Below are 10,414 nucleotides of genomic sequence, written 5' to 3'. Positions count from 1 at the left end.
CTCTAAACATCTCCTGGCACAGCTTAACACTACATCCTCTCATCCTGACACTTGTTACCTGGAAGGCTTAGGAAGGCTTATATTGTTTGCCTGTATTGGCTACATCAATCTTAAGTTCAATGCGCACAAAACTGAAGTTGAAAAGCACATATTCACATATTCTACTTTTTTTTTCCTTTTTTTTTTTCCCCAAGCAATTTAATTGCGCTGCAATCTGGGGACACAGCTGTCACTGAAGAAGTGCACAAACTCCTCCCCATCCTACACAAAACATGAACACACCAGACACCTGGCATTAAGAAACCAAACTTAATGCCCCTGTTTAGGCAGGCAAGAGGATGTGATACCTTAAATGATACCATCAAAATGACAACTGGAGACATCTGTCTTGCTATGTAGGTTCCACTGGAGACATCTTTCTGCCTGGGACAACTGTACTGCAAGCAAACCATGGCAAGTGCCTGCCAGTTTGTTGGAATCAGTGAGGCTGCTCTAAGATCATTTAAGCAAATATTCAGCTGTCATATTGGCCCCTTTGCTAGCAAATAGACATGGAAAATAAGTGCTTCCAGGTAAGTTAGCTAGTGTCAAGAGAAAGTGAAAAATAAAGGATTTGATTACTATTCTAGAAATTCAAATGTTTACGTGGAAAAGTATTTTAAAGCATTTAGGGTGGAAAGTGCAAAGAACAGAGGTGATTGAGAATATTTTCCATGGATCCAATTGTGCTGTTGACAGTATTTTTCTGCCATTAAATCCTTCTTTCCAGCTGTCTTCAGGGGACAGTTATGCGTGCTTCTGAGTATCATGGACATACATGGATATATGAGGATATATGACTTATTATGAGCTGAGTGACGTGTTGAATTCATTATTAGACATAGTCTAATATAAAAGTCTTCATAAAACTTCAGTCCTGTAGCTGATGTGTTTCCATAATGCCATGATGATTCAGTGCTCCTATCTAACTGCACAGTTTAATTATTGAAGATGTTAGACAAAAACACTCAGCAAGACTCCAAAGTAAAACCTTACTAGAGAAAATATTTTTTCTTCAAGTAGGTTTTTGCTTGTTTTTGTGTTCTGTGTGTGTGTGATGACAACTAAGTAACTGCCCAAAGACAGGCACTTATTCCATGTTAAGGATACTTTCCACACCTTACAGCTAGAATGAGGGATCTGCAGTGATAACAGCTGCTATTACAGAATGGAGATAAAAATTTTTTAAAAAAGGAAATAAGAGCTTGAACTAGTTTTTGAACTAAGTACAAAGTAAGATATAACCCAGAGTAAGGTGTTAAATACCATTGTGATGAGGTGCTGTTCTCCTGGTAAACAGTATCATCACAGACAAGCTGTAATGTAGTCGGTATATGTGGAATATGTTCAGAAGGCTGGCTAGCAGGCAAAACACAGCACAGATTTCTCCTACTTCATTCCTCAGAAGATGGCATTAATTGGATGATAAACTACTTTCAGTACAATTATGTTTCATATGTATGCAATTATTTTAAAAATTATTTTAAATAAATTCAAAACATTAAAAATAAGGTCTATAAGACTACTATAGCAGCGCAGAGAAGTACAATTCTTTCAGCATTTTCTTTCATATTGTAACAGTATTTTTCACAAACTAAAATTCTCCATATTCCTTTCAAGTTTAAATCTTTTACTATTCCCATGAATCATCTGTAAAGTGGATTTTTAAAAAAAATTAAGCCTAGGGATATTATGAGAGGTGTTGAATCCAGACTTCTCTGGTACCTGGGGTTTGTTGCTTGTGGCTGCTGAAATCCATTCACATACCCTCTGGATCCAGCAGGATTTTTATGCTGTGTCCTGGCCAAGTGTGGCACACACAGAGGGCACTAACAGAGCCAGCCAGTCAGACTACCACAGCACACAGAACTCTGCCAGATATGACAAATAATTCAGAGTGAAGTGCGCTCCCCCTCTCCAGCTGAACAGGACTGAAATGCCCAGGTGATCACTCCCATCCTCACTGCCTGCACTCACCAGAACACCCTCACTCACAAATCCCCAAGGCCCCTCTGTCCATCCAATGCCCATTCCTGGACCCTGGCCCTCCCGTGCATGTGTGTGTGCCTCCTGCTCTCTGGCTAGTCCTGACAGCAGATTAATTATCCACAGCATTAAATTCACTGGGACAGGATATTTACATTCAAAACAAAAGTTAGAAAGAAGCTTCATAAAAAGATAGGACTAGTTGCTGTGATCAGGCAGAGAGCTCAGTAAGACAAATGTGCTGAATGCTGCCAGCTCACATGTGAGTCCCCTTACGTCTCATTTTCCATTGAGTCTTCCTAGATGCTCCCTTTCCTTGTCTTTGGCCACTTCTGTGAACATCCCATAGAAAATTTTGCAGACTCCTGCTGATATACCATCAGAAATTTTGCACAGGGCTATACACCCCGTCAAATACCTTGTGATACTCATGGATAATCATGCTTTCCTATTCTTACCAAAGACAAAACCCAGACAAACCCTCCTCAGGGTATCTTCTTGGGCAGCATCTTTAATGGCCTCAAAGCATCTCCTCCCCACTCTTGTCCTCATCACCACCTATTTATTCAGCAAATTTGGTGCACTTGTGTGTGTTTCATAGCTCACTTGTCTTCTTGTCTTCTTTTATACTGAACAAATGCAACGAACCAGATGCTTTTGCATTCCACATGCCCTTATAAAGACTGTTAGTAGCACAGCAAAGCTTGTCATAAAGCTCGGGGAAAAGTTATGTTTTAGAGATTTCTAGCCCTTGTATTTTTAATTAAGAAGTTTCATCAATTATCTGGCTGCACCACCAAAAGACTTTGAGTTTGGGGTTTTGTGTGTTCTAGTGTTTTGGGGGTTGGTTTTGTCTTTTTTTTTTTTTTTTTATAATGAGCATTTTATTGAAGCACAACGAACCACTTGCATCTTCAGTAGCCTGCCTACCAGGAGTGGAAGTGAGCCTGAGAAGGAATGTGGAGGTTGTTTTAACATTACCTTTGTTAATGTGACTTGCTTTGTCCAAAACAGGAAAGAGAAATTGAAAGGGGGAACTTCTTTTTCTGAAATACAAGTCCTTGTTTGCTGCCAGACATAATACAGGTTTCTGGGTAAAGTTCTGATCTGACAAAACCGTTCCTGTGTCTTTATCAAGAATATTAATACCTTGAAGGTAAATAGACAGTATTTATGAAAAAAGGTGTCACTGAAGAAGGAGACCTTTCTCTGTATCCAAAGTGGGAGGAGATGTTCATGCTGAACTTCCCAAGCCTGTGCAGAGATGAACCCGGCATCACAGGAGGCTGGGCTTCACCAGGCACACTGCACACAAAATCTGCTCCAGCAGAAAATGAGCCCTCTGCAGAGCAGACTATCTCTTGGCATAAATGAGTTCAGCTCTGGTTTTGACTGCTAGTAATGCAGTAGTAGAATTAAATAACAAAATTACTGTGACATGGATTACTTGAAGTGAAAGCTGTTCTTTATCAAAGGAGCTTTGATGTAGGCCTAGTAACAAGGATTTCCTTAATAGCTGGCACTTGTCAAATGCTTGTAGCTTGTTGAGAAAATAGCTTCTGATTCTCCCAAAGTTGTCCTGTGTCAGACCTTTTTAATCTGAATGTGTTGCTTTGGGCAAATGTGCTGAGTGGTTATCTGCAGTAATTCTTAGCACTGTGCTTAAATATAAGAAATTAACTGACTTACAAAAAAAATAGAAGGATAAGGTTTTCAATTTCAACATTTAAAAATAAACAAGACTGTAATAAACACAGCCCATAAATCATTGTGGAAGGGTATCTGAAAATACTTTCCTAGGTGTATTTTTTGTTCATTTTTCTGAGGTATGTATAGGCCATAGAAGAAGATTCAGATACATTTATTGCTAAATTGTATCTGTCAGAATATATATTATTCATTGCTGGCCCTACCTTTCATAACCTTGAGCCTGGTATTGAACTTTTGAATTTTAGTCTTTATCATATGCATTCTTTTACAGTGCCTATTTTTCTGATATTTCATGGGAATGCAGTATCTGGACTTATAATAACCGTGGCTGTGACAAGTTCTTTTTACTTCATGGGTTGGTATGATTTCAGCAGATGAGAATTTTGTGTATGACAAAGTTTTCTGCTTTTCTGGCTCTACTGTTACCACAGCTAGAAAATGATTTCTGGCTTAAGTACCATAACAGCCCATCACTCTATGTCCCACATTAACTATCTTTTAAATTATGTATCATAGGAAGCACACATTTAATATAGAGATCAGCATATTTAGTTTCACAAGGGTAAGAAATAAAATACAGAGAATATCAATGCAGGTTTTAAGTGACTGCTTAAAGTAGCGTGTATTTTGAGAATACTCTGGAGACCAAAGATTTTGCAGGCGACTTTACCTTTTTTACTAGAGCTGAAAGAAATTACAGGAATGAAAATAACCAGCGGGATTCTTGACAGTTTCTCAAATGTTGAACCAGCTTTTCTGTCTTTTTTGACCTTGAGCTAAATTCACATAAAAGATCAGAACAGAATCAGATCTTATCCAATGTAACTAAACTTTCTGAACAGATACACATCTCTGCTGCACATTATTTAGTTTATGCAGCATTTTTGGTTGATGCAGCTCTTTATGATGTACGTGTTAAACAACTGGTTTCACACTCCTGTAAGGACACACAAGGACATTGTTTTGGAGCAGCCTTCCCTCCCTGCACTGTTCCCCAAGATCTGCACCAGTTAGCTGCCATTCTGCACCACGTGTCAAATACTGCAGTACTGCTCCCTTGTACTCACTTGTAGAAGCTTTTGAAGGATGTAAAAGTGCCATAATGCAGGAAAATAGGAAGTCTTAATGGAGTACTCAGGACTGGAATTGTAACTTCAGATTGTGAATTGTGAAGAACACAGGAGACAGGAAGATACCTTGCCAAACCCTGCCTGTCCTACACCTGATGTGCAAAGTGGGTAGAGGGGAATATCAGAGTAATGCTTTACACCTCATCTCCTGTTGTGCCTATTGCTTGGTTCTGAGCAGAACATCCCTCTCCCCCTTTTACTATTTCTGATACAAAGTAAATATAAGTCCATTTTAATTCTCTTAAACACCTACATGGTTTTACCTTGGAGATGACAGGAAGCTCAGAAGCCATAAAAGGTTTTTGATTTTTGGTATGCTTACTTCCATTTCCTCAGTTCTTGTTCTCCTAAGAGAAGGTTGTTATATTCATCATGGAATGGCTTGTGTGTCATCATGAATTAGAAGGGTCAATTAATTGATTGATTAATTAACTGATTATGAAGAGAAGGCTGAACAAATCGACATCAAAGGAGAAATTATGTGAGAAGAATTCTCCGACAAGAAATTAACTTATGGCCAAAATTCTGATTTATGCCAGAGAACTCACTTTGGTTGCCTGAGATACCATATGTATCTTTTCACCTTTTCATTGATTTTAGAGAGAAATCAGTTTACTGGGAACAGAGAAGTAGAATTTTTAGTGTGGTAATAAATCATACATACTCCCTACACTTACATAATTTTCTAACTTGATACTCTAGAAAGAGTTTAGCTCTGCTGAGAAACATACAGTAACTTTGTGAAATACCTTGTCTTTGTTTTACAGGCCAAAATTAGCACTTAAAATGTCTGAGTTTGTTTTAGCAAATTAGCTAAAATTTAGCATTTTCAATTAGGTAATTTTTTCATTAATTCCTTTGTCACTTTTTTGTTCCTGTTAGCTGTATGCTAATGGCTTTGAGATGCAGTAGTAAATGATCCATTAATAATAAAAAATAGCTATAAACACTTGAAACATTAAAGTTAGTAGGAATAGAAGGTAACAAAAAACACTCATGGGAAAACATCTATTGAAAAAAGCAGAGAAAAAAAGGTTGAGTGGTGGAAAACCCCCAAACGGAAAGAGCTTCTATTTTTTAATATTTCCTTCACATGCAGAAATATCTTATTATGCTACTGCCCATTTTTTTTTAATATAATGCTTATACTTCTGGTCCCGTAAATGCTGAAAGGTTGCCTGTGTAACAGCATGGCTGAAACCTTCCATGGCCTCTGAAACCTCCATTCTTACAGAAAAGAAATTGAATTTTCCAAGTTCATATTCTAGTCCCGTAGTTCCTTATTGCATTTGATGTTTGTCCCTGGGGGTTTCTATGCTGTTGCAGCTCCCACTTTTACAATTTTTCTCTCTCTCCTACACCTTATTACTTTCCATTTCCTACTTCAAATTAAAAAAAAAAAAACCAACAAAACCCCCAAAAACAAACAACAACAATAAAACCAATTCCTTCATTTTGATTGTCTTGAAGAAACTTAGAAAAAAAATGTGGACTAGATCTGAGTATTGGTATCATTAACTTCTAAAATCACAACTAGCCTCATGAGAAATAACAGTAATTAAAAATCCATCTGCACAAAATGCCCATGCATTTATGTAGCCTGATCTTGAATTTTCCCATTGAGCTCTTCTGTGGAAATTAGTAAACATTAGATGAATACCTGACACTTCAGAAGGTGGTTATTTATCAGTGAAACAGAATGTTGTAGATGCTGTAGAAATAAGTATGCAAAGGTCCTGACTTAGTGAGTTGCAGCTGGTGATCAGTGATATCTGAATAAATTGGGAATGGGGTGCTGCCTCATTTATAAGGGAGACCCTACCTTAACATGGGTTGGTATGCCTGGGGATATTTTATTTCTTCGAGTCTTAAAGTGCTTTGGTCAGCAGGACACAAATAGCTGAAACTCCTGAATTACACAAGGTTTATGTACCAGGCTGCTTTCTGAGGCTGGGACTGGAATTTGGAGTTGCCCTGCACGTGGCAGACAGTGCTGCTGAACAGAACTGCAGTTATAGGCCCTATACTGTTACAGAGGCATGCACCTGGCAAAACTTCATCTGCTGGTGACACATGAGGGTGCCTGTTACATCTTTTTTGGGGGGAAACAAAAGTAAGAAAAGAATGAGCATTTAAGAGATCTTGTCTATTCCATGGCTTTGGAAATGTTACTCACAGGTCTTCTTGGCATCCTCCTGTTCTCCCCCCACACTGGGGGATGACAGCTGAGTGGGTGTTTGGCTGTTGGCCAGGGTTAACCCACCACAGATATCTTCACAGATACACAGAGGGACCTCTTGTCTTTAGGATTTTCACTCTCCCAAAGGCATGTGAGAGTGGCATGTAAAGGAGAGGCTCCTATCAAAAGGTGTCCTGTGAATAAGATAGGGATTTCAAAAGGAGCAGAGGCCATGCCAAACATAGAATTATTGTAGAATAGCTTTGATTAAGTACAGCCTTAAAATCATTACACTCCTCCCAAATACAAGCCTTACTTTAGATGGAAAGTTGTTGGATTTTTACTTCATTCATGAGCAGTGCACTGGCCTGCTGAGGCAGCATTCCCTTTGTGGCACACTGAAAAAGGTCAGTGTGGATTCACATCTCTGTGTGCCACACACCTGTGCTTCCCCATGTTTGAAAGCTTGAGCCTGAATACATCTCCTCTCTCAGAATACTGAGATTATCTGAACTTGAAACTTCTGTAAACTCCAAGACATTACAAGGTGATTTTAAGTTTGTGTTAGGAGAATCTTTTGCCACCTAGTTTTGGAGATTATTTTACTGGAAGCAATTATTTATTTTTTTAACATAATTAATGTTGGTTTAGGCAACTCTAGTTATTTGTGCAAGTTTGTGTTTGGGTGTTGCTATGTCTCAGTGCAAGTACAGACTGCTATGTGTATCCTAAGTGATTCTTCCCTATTCCTCTATACTTTGTGATAATGAAATTAAAGTATGCTTCATTATGCTCAGAAATACTTGGAATTGCTGTGAGGGCAGGGAAGAAAAACACAGAATTCAGACATGACCTATTTACCAAGTGGTAACAAGTCATTGCAGGCTAGCCCATCTCTGGTGCATGGTCTTAGCCTGAAGCATACACAAATGAAACTCAAGTTGGTTTAGCCCTTAAGGTAAAGTCAGTCTGACGATTTGGAAGGGATTATATCTTTGAACCCTAATCAGATAATTTCTATTTAGCAACTCTAGTTCTGCTCATAGCCCTGATATGGTGCAGAGGTGCTTTGGGGGATATGACACATCTCAGTTTTACCAAGGTTTTAACTTAAACAGGACTGGGGAATTAAAGGGTTTTTGGTTGGTTCCAGCTGTCTTTTGATTTAGAGTATAATTTAAAAATGATTAATGGAGATTGTGCATTACTTGAATTTTCTAAAGTATTTTGTGATGAAAGTCTTCTGTTTTGTGGTTTTCCTGAGTAGCTTAGGCAATGTTTCCAAATTCTTGACGCTGACATCCTTTTTGTGGCCTCTTTTTCAAGAATTCATAATTTTCAACGGTAAAATTTTTATGGCCTCTTGCCCCCAGTGTTTTGGTGAGTTTTATAAAGTAGAAAGTTGATATTTGTTTTTCATTTTTCATGTTAATCATAATTAACAAAATTGACTCAATTATTCTGGCAGTGCATTAAGTAGTGAACCCTATGCCAGTCCCTTGAATAGGGATATTTTGGGTGCCCATAGCAATAACTCTGAACATGGTGCTGTAGCTACTTGTTGGGGTTTTTTTAAATTTTTTTTATTGCATTGACTTTCTGTTCACAAATTTCATAGGCCAGGATAATACTTCACATTTATATTATCCCAGGAGTTGTCATTCTTTTTCAGATCCCTAAGAATTTGCCAGTGGTAAAGCACTATGCATTTCAGAAGGTGTTTTCCTATTTAAACACCCTTCAACAGCATCTTTGAAGTATTCCACAGATCTCCATCAGTTCATGAATGGGAGTTGAAAATCACTGTATTACCACAGTACTTCTTCCTACTCTTTGTTTTCTTTAATTAAAACTGTTTGATCAGATTTAGTTTAACAAGGGCAACTGCTGGATTCTGCACCTAGGACAGGGCAGCCCTGGCTGTGTATAGACAGGAGGATGAGAGGCTGGGGAGCAGAGCCATGGAAAGGGACCTGGGGGATGATGGCAAGTTGGACATGAGCCAGCAGTGCCCTGGCAGCCAGGAGGGCCAACCCTGTCCTGGGGGGCATCAGGGACAGCATGGCCAGCCAGGCAAGGCAGGGGATTGTCCTGCTCTGCTCTGCACTGGGGCGGCCTCACCGCGAGTGCTGGGGACAGTTTTGGTCACCATAATATAGAAAATATATTAAACTATTAAAGAGCATCCAAAGGAGGACAACCAAGGTGATGCAGGGCCTTGAGGAGACACTGTACAAGGAGCAGCTGAGGACACTTGGTCTGTTCAGCCTGGAGGAGACTGAGGAGAGACCTCATCACAGCTTACAACTTCCTCAGGAGGGGAAGTGGATGGGCAGGTACAGATCTCTTCACCCTCATGACCAGTCACAGTACCTGAGGAAACAGCATGAAGCTAAATCAGGGGAGGCTTAGGCTGGATATCAGGAAAAGGTTCCTCACCCAAAGGGTGACTGGGCACTGGAACAGCTTCCCAGGGAAGTGGTCACAGCATGAAACTGGACAGAGTTCAAGAGGCATTGGGACAGTGTGGGTTCTCAAGGTTGGGATTGAAGGCACTTGAGATGGTAGTTTATGTTCAGACTTAGGTGTTTGTTATTTCTTATCAGTGAAACAGCCTCACAACTATAAGTTCTGTAGCCCTTCATTAGCAAGGCACAAAATGGCTAACTATCTCGTGTTACAAGATTTTTTAGGACTAAACTATCTAATTAAGAAATGATACTTAGATTATTTTCCCTTTTAACCCAATAACTGATCCCTCGAAGCCCGCAATGCAGGCTTTTCTGTCTAATTACAAAACACCACCTAAACTCATGAAGAAGAAGCAACAGGACACCACTCTCATGCACAGGATGTGAGTCTTGGGGATGTTATGTGCAGCCAGGGCTGCACTCGATGGTCCTGATGGGTCCCTTCCAACCCAGTATATTTGATGATTCTATGACTCTATTATATTGTAAGTTAAAACTGGATATTCATGTTAGTATAACAGCTAAATGAAATAATAATATTGAATTAAACAACTTCATTCTCTAGAAAAACTCCATAAGGCAATGCCAGTGGCATTCAGTCATGGAAACCTAAAGTCAGGACTCAAATTTTCAACACCTACCTGTTGGCTGAGCTCGCTGGCCACAGCACAGTGCCCTGAAGCTCAGGGTTGTTATTGCATCAGCCTCTCTACAAACTGCTTGTAGAAAACCCCTAATCCCACTGCAGATGCACTTCAGTCTCTTTGGGGCACAAGGCTCATTTGACCTCAGTGATGCTGCCATTCCCCTTCAATCTCCATTTAAGAATTATTTTCCCAATTGAAAATGTGAGGTGGGATTCATCCTACCCTCCTTTAGATATCTATCACAAGGTGTCC

This window comes from Passer domesticus, chromosome 1 (genome assembly GCF_036417665.1).
Source record: "Passer domesticus isolate bPasDom1 chromosome 1, bPasDom1.hap1, whole genome shotgun sequence".
In the NCBI taxonomy this organism is placed as follows: Eukaryota; Metazoa; Chordata; class Aves; order Passeriformes; family Passeridae; genus Passer; species Passer domesticus.
This window is presented reverse-complemented; position numbering follows the sequence as displayed.